A 10465-nucleotide genomic window follows, 5' to 3' on the forward strand; every position below is an offset into this window, starting at 1 on the left:
CAACAGGATAGATAGCAAACAGTAGCAGCATATGTGATGAATCAAAAGAGATAGTGCAAAGGAGGGTCAATGCAGATAGTCCTGGTAGCTATTTGGGTAACTATTTAGCAGTCTTATGGGGGTAGAAGCTGCTCAGGTTCCTGTTGGTTCCAGACTGGATGCATCGATACTGCTTGCTGTGTGGTAGCAGAGAGAATATGCTATGACTTGGGTGGCTGGAGTCTTTGACATTTTTTGGGCCTTCCTCTGACATCGCCAGGTGTAGGGGTCCTGGATGGCAGAGAGATAGGCCCCGGTGATATACTGGGCCGTACGCACTACCCTCTAGCGCCTTGCGGTCAGATGCCGAGCAATTACCATACCAAGCGTGATGCAGCCAGTCAAGATGCTCTCAATGGTGCAGCTGTAGAACTTTTTGAGGATTTGAGGGCCCATGTCAAATCTTTTCAGGCTTTTGAGGAGAAGAGGCGTTGTCGTGCCCTCTTCATGACTGTCTTAGTTTGTGTGGACCATGTTAATTCCTGATGTGGACACCGAGGAACTTGAAGCTCTCGACCTGCTCCACTACAGCCCCCTCAATGCAGATGGGGGCATGCTCGGGCCCTCCGTTTCCTGTAGTCCATGATCAGCTCCTTTGTCTTGCTGACTTTGATGGAAAGGTTGTTGTCCTGGCACCACACTGCCAGGTCACTAACCTCCTCCCTCCTCCCTATAGGCTGTTGCATTGTCGTCAGTGATCAGGCCTACCACTGTCGTGTCGTCAGCAAACTTAGTGATGGTGTTGGAGTTGTCGTGGGTGAACAGGGAATACAGGAGGGGACTAAACACGCACCGCTGAGGGGCCCCTGTGTTGAGGGTCAGCGTGGCGGAGATGTTGTTGCCTACCCTCACTACCTGGGTACGGCCCGTCAGGAAATCTAGGATCCAGTTGCTGAGAGAGGTGTTCAGTCCCACGGTCCTGAGCTTAGTGATGAGCTTGGAGGGCACTATGTTGTTGAACGCTGAGCTGTAGTCAATGAACAGCATTCTCACATACAGTACCAGTCAAAAGTTTGGACTCATTCAAGGGTTTTTCTTAATTTTTTAAACTATTTTCTACAATGTAGAATAATAGTGAAGACATCAAAACTTTAAAATAACACATATGGAATCATGTAGTAACCAAAAAAGTGTTAAACAAATCAAATATATTTTAGATTTGAGATTCTTCAAAGTAGCCACCCTTCGCCTTGATGACAGATCTGCACACTCTTGGCATTCTCTCAACCAGCTTCATCTGTAATGCTTTTCTAACCGTCTTGAAGGAGTTCCCGCATATGCTGAGCACTTGTTGGCTGCTTTTCCTTCACTCTGCAGTCCAACCCATCCCAAACCATCTCAATTGGGTTGAGGTCGGGTGATTGTGGAGGCCAGGTCATCTGATGTAGCACTCCATCACTGTCCTTCTTGGTCAAATAGCCCTTACACAGCCTGGAGGTGTGTTAGGTCATTGTCCTGTTGAAAAACAAATGATAGTGCCACTAAGCGCAAACCAGAAGGGATGGCGGATCGCTGCAGAATGCTGTGGTAGCCATGCTGGTTAAGTGTGCCTTGAAATCTAAATAAATCACAGACAGTGTCAAAAGCAAAGCACCCCCAAACCATCACACCTCGTCCTCCATCCTTCACGGTGGGAACCACACATGCGGAGATCATCCGTTCACCTACTCTGCATCTCACAAAGACACAGCGGTTGGAACCAGTAATCTCAAATCTGGACTCATCAGACCAAAGGACAGATTTCCACCGGTCTAATGTCCATTGCTCGTGTTTCTTGGCCCAAGCAAGTCTCTTCTTATTATTGGTGTCCTTTAGTAGTGGTTTCTTTGCAGCAATTCGGCCATAAAAGCCTTTTTTACGCAGTCTCCTCTGAACAGTTGATGTTGAGATGTGTCTGTTACTTGAACTCTGTGAAACATTTATTTGGGCTGTAATTTCTGAGGTGCAGCTAACTCTAATGAACGTATCATCTGCAGCAGAGGTCACTCTGGGTCTTCCTTTCCTGTGGAGGTCCTCGAGAGCCAGTTTCATCATAGCGCTTGATGGTTTTTGTGACTGCACTTGAAGAAACTTTCAACGTTCTTGAAATGTTTCGCATTGACTGACCTTCATGTCTTAAAGTAATGATGAACTGTCATTTCTCTTTGCTTATTTGAGCTGTTCTTGCCATAATATGGACTTGGTCTTTTACCAAATAGGGATATCAACTGACTGGCTCAAATGCATTAAGAAGGAAAGAAATTCCACAAATTAACTTTTAGCAAGGCACACCTGTTAAGAGAGAATGCCAAGAATGTACAAAGCTGTCATCAAGGCAAAGGGTGGCTACTTTGAAGCATCTCAAATATAAAATATATTTTGGTTACATATGTGTTATTTCATAGTTTTGATGTCTTCACTATTATTCTACAATGTAGAAATGCATTGTGTTCCCCTGCCTTTTAGTTCCCCTGCCCATCCTCCAAACTCTGGACTGGAACTCTTCCTAACCCCCTGAGAGAGTTTAACACTTATCCTCAACCGGCCCTGTTCCGCCACTACCTGAACAGCCTATCAGAGAAGAGCACCCATTCGCTCCCTCACCTATCAGAGGAGAGCGCACGGGCACGCTCAGTGGATAAACAGCTGATAAATCTCACCAACACCTCTGCGTCTGCCAGCTCGCAACAAAAGACCAACCTCCTGGGAATTGCTCCCTCCACATACAATCTTCTGGAGGGTTTTTCCCTTTTCTCTGTATTGGATCTCTGGGAGTGCCTGGGAGTTGTTTGGGGACTGCTCAATGAGAGGGGTTGTTCCACTGAGAGGGTTACCCATCACCCTGTTAACACAAGTCTATCAGCCTGTTAGCGCATGGTGCTTCGCCAATGAATGCCGTTACATTCAGTCTCTCTCCTCTCGTTAGCATAGACTAGAGAAGCCTTTCGGATACGCACAGATTGGGATGGATATTGATTATGTACCTGAACTGGGTGTAGCCTCTCTCAATATGCATCCGTGGTGTAGTGGAGGGTAAACGCATATTATGAATACTCACACATTATTACAAACCTATACACACAGTTGTTATGCACATTTTAGAATCTAAGAGTCCCCAGCTTGGCGTGATAAGAGTCATAGTGAATTGGGGATGTTGGTTGATTAGGTGAGGGAGTCTTACAGTGTAGGCACTGCCTTCAGCCCTAGAGTCTGGGGCGCAACAGGACAGCTGCTAACAACAACAGCAACCCAGATAGGGAGGATTAGAACAGAGAAGAGGTACAGCGAGTCAGTCAGATAGACAGTGTCCAAGGATGGAGAGTGAAAGAGTGAGACACTTGTGTATAGAAAAATAATGAATGGAGAGAAAATGAAGGCTGAAAGAGAAATATTAAGAGAGAAAAAGACAGTGGGGTTGAGAAATAAATTGCCAGCAATAGGGCACTATACAATCTGTTTCACATGGACCATTTAGTTGATTTCTTATTCAGTTCAATACATTTTTGAATATTGTTGAATTACATTTTAATGTCTGGATTCCGTGATTCTGTCCACCTTCTCCTCAATTTTTATAGGGATTTTATAGGGCCCTACAGAGAGGTGGAGAGAGTGAGAGAAAGGCACTTAAACTCACACTGCCATATTGGATGGTGTGTGTGTGTGTGTGTGTGTGTGTGTGTGTGTGTGTGTGTGTGTGTGTGTGTGTGTGTGTGTGTGTGTGTGTGTGTGTGTGTGTGTGTGTGTGTGTGTGTGTGTGTGTGTGTGTGTGTGTGTGTGGGTGTGTGTGTGTCATGCTTACAGTTACAGTTTGTTAACACACATTTGCTGAAACTACATCTCAGGTACTCAAAACTCTAAACTCTCAACACAAAACAGTTCGCCAATTTCCCCAAACATCTTGCAAAATGAAACACAGTAATCAAAATCATGTACTCCCTGCTCAAAATGAAACTCTGTATACAAATGAGACACACACACACATCAAATTAACCTAATTTAGTGACAACCGAGATCACACTAATGTGACATATTCAAAACAGTACTATCAGAACCTATTTCATTGTGAAGACTAAGATGTTGTTATACTGTATGTGGTTTGTGTGTACTCAAACAAGAAAGGAACATAAATGCAAAAATTCAAGTTTTATATTTCAATATGACCCAATACATGTCACAACAGCATACTGTAAGCACACATACAGTAAATATATGTTGCATATGCAAAGGAAGAAAAATAGTCCTATTTGTACTACTGTACTGTATGTTAGATCAATTGTACGGAATAAATAAAGAATCTATCAAATCTAAATCATAAGTCAAGAAACAAATACTCCATTGAGAAAACAAAATCAGTCATGTCTGTTGTTTTGGTCTGGCCACAGATTTTCATCAACATCACAGGTGATATTCTCCTTGGCCAGACAGCTGGGGAAATATCTTCTGGCATGACGCATCCACCTCTGACACGACTCTGCAGGGAAATGTCACCACAGCCCTCCTCCATTTGTATTTGTATTTGTAATTATTATGGATCCCCATTAGCTGCTGTCAAGGCAGCAGATACTCTTCCTGGGGTCCAGCAAAATTAAGGCAGTTTATACCATTTTAAAAACTTTACAATACATTCACAGATTTTACAACACTCTGTGTGCCCTCAGGCCCCTACTCCACCACTACCACATATCTACAGTATTAAATCCATGTGGATGTGTGTGTATAGTGCATATGTTATCGTGTGTGTGTGTATGCTTGTGTCTGTGCCTATGTTTGTGTTGCTTCACAGTCCCGCTGTTCCATAAGATGTTTTTTATCTGTTTTTTTAAATCAAATTTTACTGCTTGCATCAGTTACTTGATGTGGAGTAGAGTTCTATGTAGTCATGGCTCTATGTAGTACTGTGTGCCTCCCATAGTCTGTTCTGGACTTGGGGACTGTGAAGAGACCTCTTGTGGCATGTCTTGTGGGGTATGCATGGGTGGCCAGCTGTGTGCCAGTAGTTTAGACAGACAGCTCGGTGCATTCAACATGTCAATACCTCTCATAAATACAAGTAGTGATGAAGTCAATTTCTCCTCCACTTTCAGCCAGGAGAGATTGACATGCATATTATTAATATTAGCTCTCTGTGTACATCCAAGGGCCAGCCGTGATGCCCTGTTCTGAGCCAATTGCAATTTTCCTAAGTCCTTTTTTGTGGCACCTGACCACACTACTGAACAGTAGTCAAGGTGTGACAAAACTAGGGCCTGTAGGACCTGCCTTGTTGATAGTGTTGTTAAGAAGGCAGAGCAGTGCTTTATTATGGACATACTTCTCCCCATCTTAGCTACTATTGTATTGTATCAACTCTGTAGGGGCTCTGTAGATGTGCTTCATCCAGAGATGGTGTTTCTTAAGGATGCAGGCTATGGTTGATAAGCTCACTCTGATGTTATGAAAGATGGCAGGGTTTTCAATCATCTGTTGTTGGATTTCCCACAGTCTTTTAGCATTATTTTCAACTACCATTTGCACAATGGCAGCCTCCTTTTAGTCTGTAAATAGACGCGTTCTACCAACGTGGTGGTCGTCTTTCAGTTCTACAAAAACAAAATTGCATACAGTACAGTACACACTACAGTAATACAGTATACAAGATAAACATGTTACAAAGTAGTATTGCTCCCAATTTCACGCATACAGTAATACATTAAACATTAAACCCTTACAGTATGTATTGGAATCTACTGTCTTTACTGTGCTTTATGTTGTACTACTGTCAAGTAGTAAAAGTAGTAGATCCAATGTCTGCAGTACATACTGTACCTATTCTCATTTTGAAACATCCAGATGATGGATGCTACGGTGAAGCAGCTCAGATTGGGCTGCCCTCTCTGCTCAGCCTCTCTTCAAGGTGAGTGCTCGCACATTCCGAGGGAGCCAATCCTCTCTAACAGGTACAAATAATCTGTGTGTGTGTGTCCACAGTATGCCTGATTATCAACATACTTGTCAGTGTATGTGTGTGAGTTGCTATTGTTGTGTTTATTGGTTTATTCAGATCCCCATTAGCTTTTGCAGAAGCAGCAGCTACTCTTCCTGGGGTCCACAAAAAAACACAAAACATGACAAGTAACAAAACACCGATACACTGATAGACAAAGATGTAAAATAAATGTAAAATACAACCACATACAAACAATACAAAAAATAAATAGTTATGGCTGTGTGTGGGTAGTGTGTGTGTTGTTTGTAGTATGTGTAGTGTACGGGCCTAACTCCTGTATGTCTACCAAAGCCCTAGGCTTACTGACAGCATGTCAGCCATTCACATCACAGACTGTCCTCTAGACACACTGGCACAGCTGTAGATAAACACAAACTCACACAGAAACACACATCTTTCTAGACATTCAATATTCATCTGGCATTTGACTATCGTTATTGCATCGTTAAATGGCCTGAACCACAATCTCCAGGGACCAAGTTAGACATTTGAACATGTTCACATAGTGATGCATTGTAAAAGGGCAGACACATTGCACAACGCCATTCATCTCGGAAATGTCAAGAGCAATTTTCCGTCCCATTTTTAACAAGGTAAGCTCAAGACACAAAAAAATGCCTAGCACCACCACACACACACACACACACACACACAACACACACACACACAACACACACACACACACACACACACACACACACACACACACACACACACACACACACACACACACACACACACACACACAATCCCTGACATAACCCCTTACACTCATCTCCTTATTCTCTCTCTCCCATGATCTCCCTTCATTCCTGTCTGCAGCTGGAGAAGAACATGTCTTTTTTCCACCCTGACCCCTCTCTACCACCCTGTCTCCATCCCCCTTTCTCCCACAAACCTGGGGTTTATTTTGAATGTCCCACTAGGACAGTCCCAGTCCCAAACCCATCATAACCAGTACTACTTCTATGATGAAACCTGCCACATTCTCTAACAGGCCTCTATGGAACCACTAAGCCTGGTGAACTAGCATTTGTTTCCTCTCCAGCCGATGGAGCTAACAGGCATTTACAGTTTTTCCCAATTGTTTACACACTAAAACTGGTCCATGAGGCACAATGAACCAAACCTGTAACTCATTTAGCAGAACTATACACCAAATCTGCAATACTACTGGCATGTTTTGCTTTACACTCAGATTGCAATTCTATAACAAACATTTGGCCAAACACAACACACAATTCTCTACCTTTGGCACAATCTTCACAAATAAAATCTCCTGTGTGCAAATGAAAAGCAACACTGTTCAACAAGCTCAGCTCAATTACCAATTGATCACATTCACTCTTCACATGTGCGAACACTAAATGTTCACTTTGCAATCAGACCTTTTGTATGGATAAAAAGGCCACAGGTGAGTACTCCTGTGTTTGGAGAACAATGGAAGCAAACTTGGCAGAGAGAGGTAGAGGTGGAGGTGGAGGTAGAGGTGGAGGTACAGGTGGAGGTACAGGTGGAGGTGGGGGTACAGGTGGAGGTAGAGGTAGAGGTGGGGGTAGAGGTGGAGGTGGAGGTGGGGGTACAGGTGGAGGTAGAGGTGGAGGTGGAGGTAGAGGTGGAAGATGGGGGTACATGTGGAGGTAGAGGTGGAGCGGGAGGTAGAGGTAGAGGTGGAGGTGGAAGATGGGGGTACAGGTGGAGGTAGAGGTGGAGTTGGAGGTAGAGGTGGAGGTGGGGGTACAGGTGGAGGTAGAGGTGGAGTTGGAGGTGGAGGTAGAGTGTGGGGGTACAGGTGAGTAGAGGTGGAGGTGGGGGTATAGGTGAGGTAGAGGTAGGGTGGGGGTACGGTGGAGGTAGAGTGGAGGTGGGGGTCAGGTGGAGGTAGAGGTGGGGTACAGGTGGAGGTAGAGGTGGAGGTTGGGTGGGGGTACAGGTGGAGGTGGGGGTACAGGTGGGTAGAGTGGGGGTACAGATGGGGTAGAGGTGGAGGTGGGGGTAGAGGTGGAGGTAGAGGTGGGGGTACAGGTGGAGGTAGAGGTGGAGGTGGGGGTATAGGTGGAGGTAGAGGTGGAGGTGGGGGTACATGTGGAGGTAGAGGTGGAGGTGGGGGTCAGGTGGAGGTAGAGGTGGGGGTACAGGTGGAGGTAGAGGTGGGGGTACAGGTGGAGGTGGGGGTACAGGTGGAGGTAGAGGTGGAGGTGGGGTACAGATGGAGGTGGGGGTACAGTTGGAGGTAGAGGTGGAGGTAGAGGTGGGGGTACAGGTGGAGGTAGAGGTGGAGGTGGGGGTATAGGTGGAGGTAGAGGTGGAGGTGGGGTACAGGTGAGGAGAGTGGGGTAGGTGGAGGTAGAGGTGGGGGGTACAGGTGGAGGTAGAGGTGGAGGTGGGGGTACAGGTGGAGGTAGAGGTGGAGGTGGGGGTAACGAGGGAGGTAGATGTGGAGGTGGGGGTACAGGTGGAGGTAGAGGTGGAGTTGGAGGTAGAGGTGGAGGTAGAGGTGGGGGTACAGGTGGACGTAGAGGTGGAGGTGGGGGGGTATAGGTGGAGGTAGGAGTGGAGGTGGGGGTACAGGTGGAGGTAGAGGTGGAGGTGGGGGTCAGGTGGAGGTAAGGGTGGGGTACAGGTGGAGGTGGAGGTGGGGGTACAGGTGGAGGTAAGGTGGAGGTGGAGGTAGGGTGGAAGATGGGGGTACAGGTGGGGTAGAGTGGAGCGGGAGGTAGAGGTAGAGGTGGAGGTGGAAGATGGGGTGTACAGGTGGAGGTAGAGGTGGAGTTGGAGGTAGAGGTGGAGGTGGGGGTACAGGTGGAGGTAGAGGTGGAGTTGGAGGTGGAGGTAGAGGTGGGGGTACAGGTGGAGGTAGAGGTGGAGGTGGGGGTATAGGTGGAGGTAGAGGTGGAGGTGGGGGTACAGGTGGAGGTAGAGTGGAGGTGGGGGTCAGGTGGAGGTAGAGGTGGGGTACAGGTGAGGTAGAGGTGGAGGTTGGGGTGGGGGTACAGGTGGAGGTGGGGGTACAGGTGGAGGTAGAGGTGGGGGTACAGATGGAGGTAGAGGTGGAGGTGGGGGTACAGTGGAGGTAGGGAGGTAGAGGGGTAGGTGAGTGGTGAGGGGTAGAGGTGGGGGGTAAGGTGGAGGTAGAGGTGGAGGTGGGGGTGACATGGTGGAGGTAGATGGAGTGGGGGTCAGGTGGAGGTAGAGAGTGGGGTACAGGTGGAGGTAGAGGTGGGGGTACAGGTGGAGGTGGGGGTACAGGTGGAGGTAGAGGTGGAGGTGGGTACAGATGGAGGTGGGGGTACAGTTGGGGTAGAGTGGAGTAGAGTGGGGGTAAGGTGGAGGTAGAGGTGGAGTGGGGTATAGGTGGAGGTAGAGGTGGAGTGGGGGTACAGTGGAGGTAGAGGTGGAGTACAGGTGGAGGTAGAGGTGGGGGTACAGGTGGAGGTAGAGGTGGAGGTGGGGTACAGGTGGAGGATAGGTGGGGTGGGGGTACAGATGGAGGTAGATGTGGAGGTGGGGGTACAGGTGGAGGTAGAGGTGAGTTGGGAGTAGAGGTGAGGTAGAGGTGGGGGTACAGGTGGACGTAGAGGTGGAGGTGGGGGTATAGGTGGAGGTAGAGGTGAGGTGGGGGTACAGGTGGGGTAGAGGTGGAGGTGGGGTCAGGTGGAGGTAGAGGTGGGGTACAGGTGGAGGTAGAGGTGGGGTGAGGTGGGGGAGGTGGGGTACAGGTGGAGGTGGGGGTACAGGTGGAGGTAGAGGTGGAGGTGGGGGTACAGGAGGTAGAGGTGGGGTGGGGGTACAGGTGAGGTAGAGGTGGGGGTACAGGTGGAGGTGGAGGTACAGGTGGAGGTGGGGGTACAGGTGGAGGTAGAGGTGGGGGTGGGGGTACAGATGGAGGTAGATGTGGAGGTGGGGGTACAGGTGGAGGTAGAGGTGGAGGTACGGGTGGAGGTAGAGGTGGGGGTACAGGTGGAGGTTGAGGTGGAGGTAGAGGTGGGCGTACAGGTGGAGGTAGAGGTGGGTAGAGGTAGAGGTGGAGGTGGAGGTAGAGGTGGAGATGAAGGTAGAGGTGGGGGTACAGGTGGAGGTGGAGGTAGAGGTGGATGTGGAGGTGGGGGTACAGGTGGAGGTAGAAGTACAGGTGGAGGTAGAGGTGGAGGGAGAGGTGGAGGTGGGAGTACCGGTCGAGGTAGAGGTGGAGGTATAGGTGGAGGTGGGGATACAGGTGGAGGTAGTGGTGGAGTTGGAGGTAGAGGTAGAGGTGTAGGTGGAGGTGGGGGTACATGTGGAGGTAGAGGTGGAGGTAGAGGTGGAGGTGGGGGTGGAGTTGGAGGTAGAGGTGGAGGTGGAGGTAGAGGTGGAGGTAGAGGTGGGGGTAGAGGAAGAGGAAGACTAAGAACAAAGAGAGTAATATCTGATGAAATTCTGGCGACTGTGGTGGACCATGTGGTCAACCATGGTTTGACTCTG

The sequence above is a fragment of the Salvelinus namaycush genome, chromosome 22 (genome assembly GCF_016432855.1).
Source record: "Salvelinus namaycush isolate Seneca chromosome 22, SaNama_1.0, whole genome shotgun sequence".
NCBI classification, from domain to species: Eukaryota; Metazoa; Chordata; class Actinopteri; order Salmoniformes; family Salmonidae; genus Salvelinus; species Salvelinus namaycush.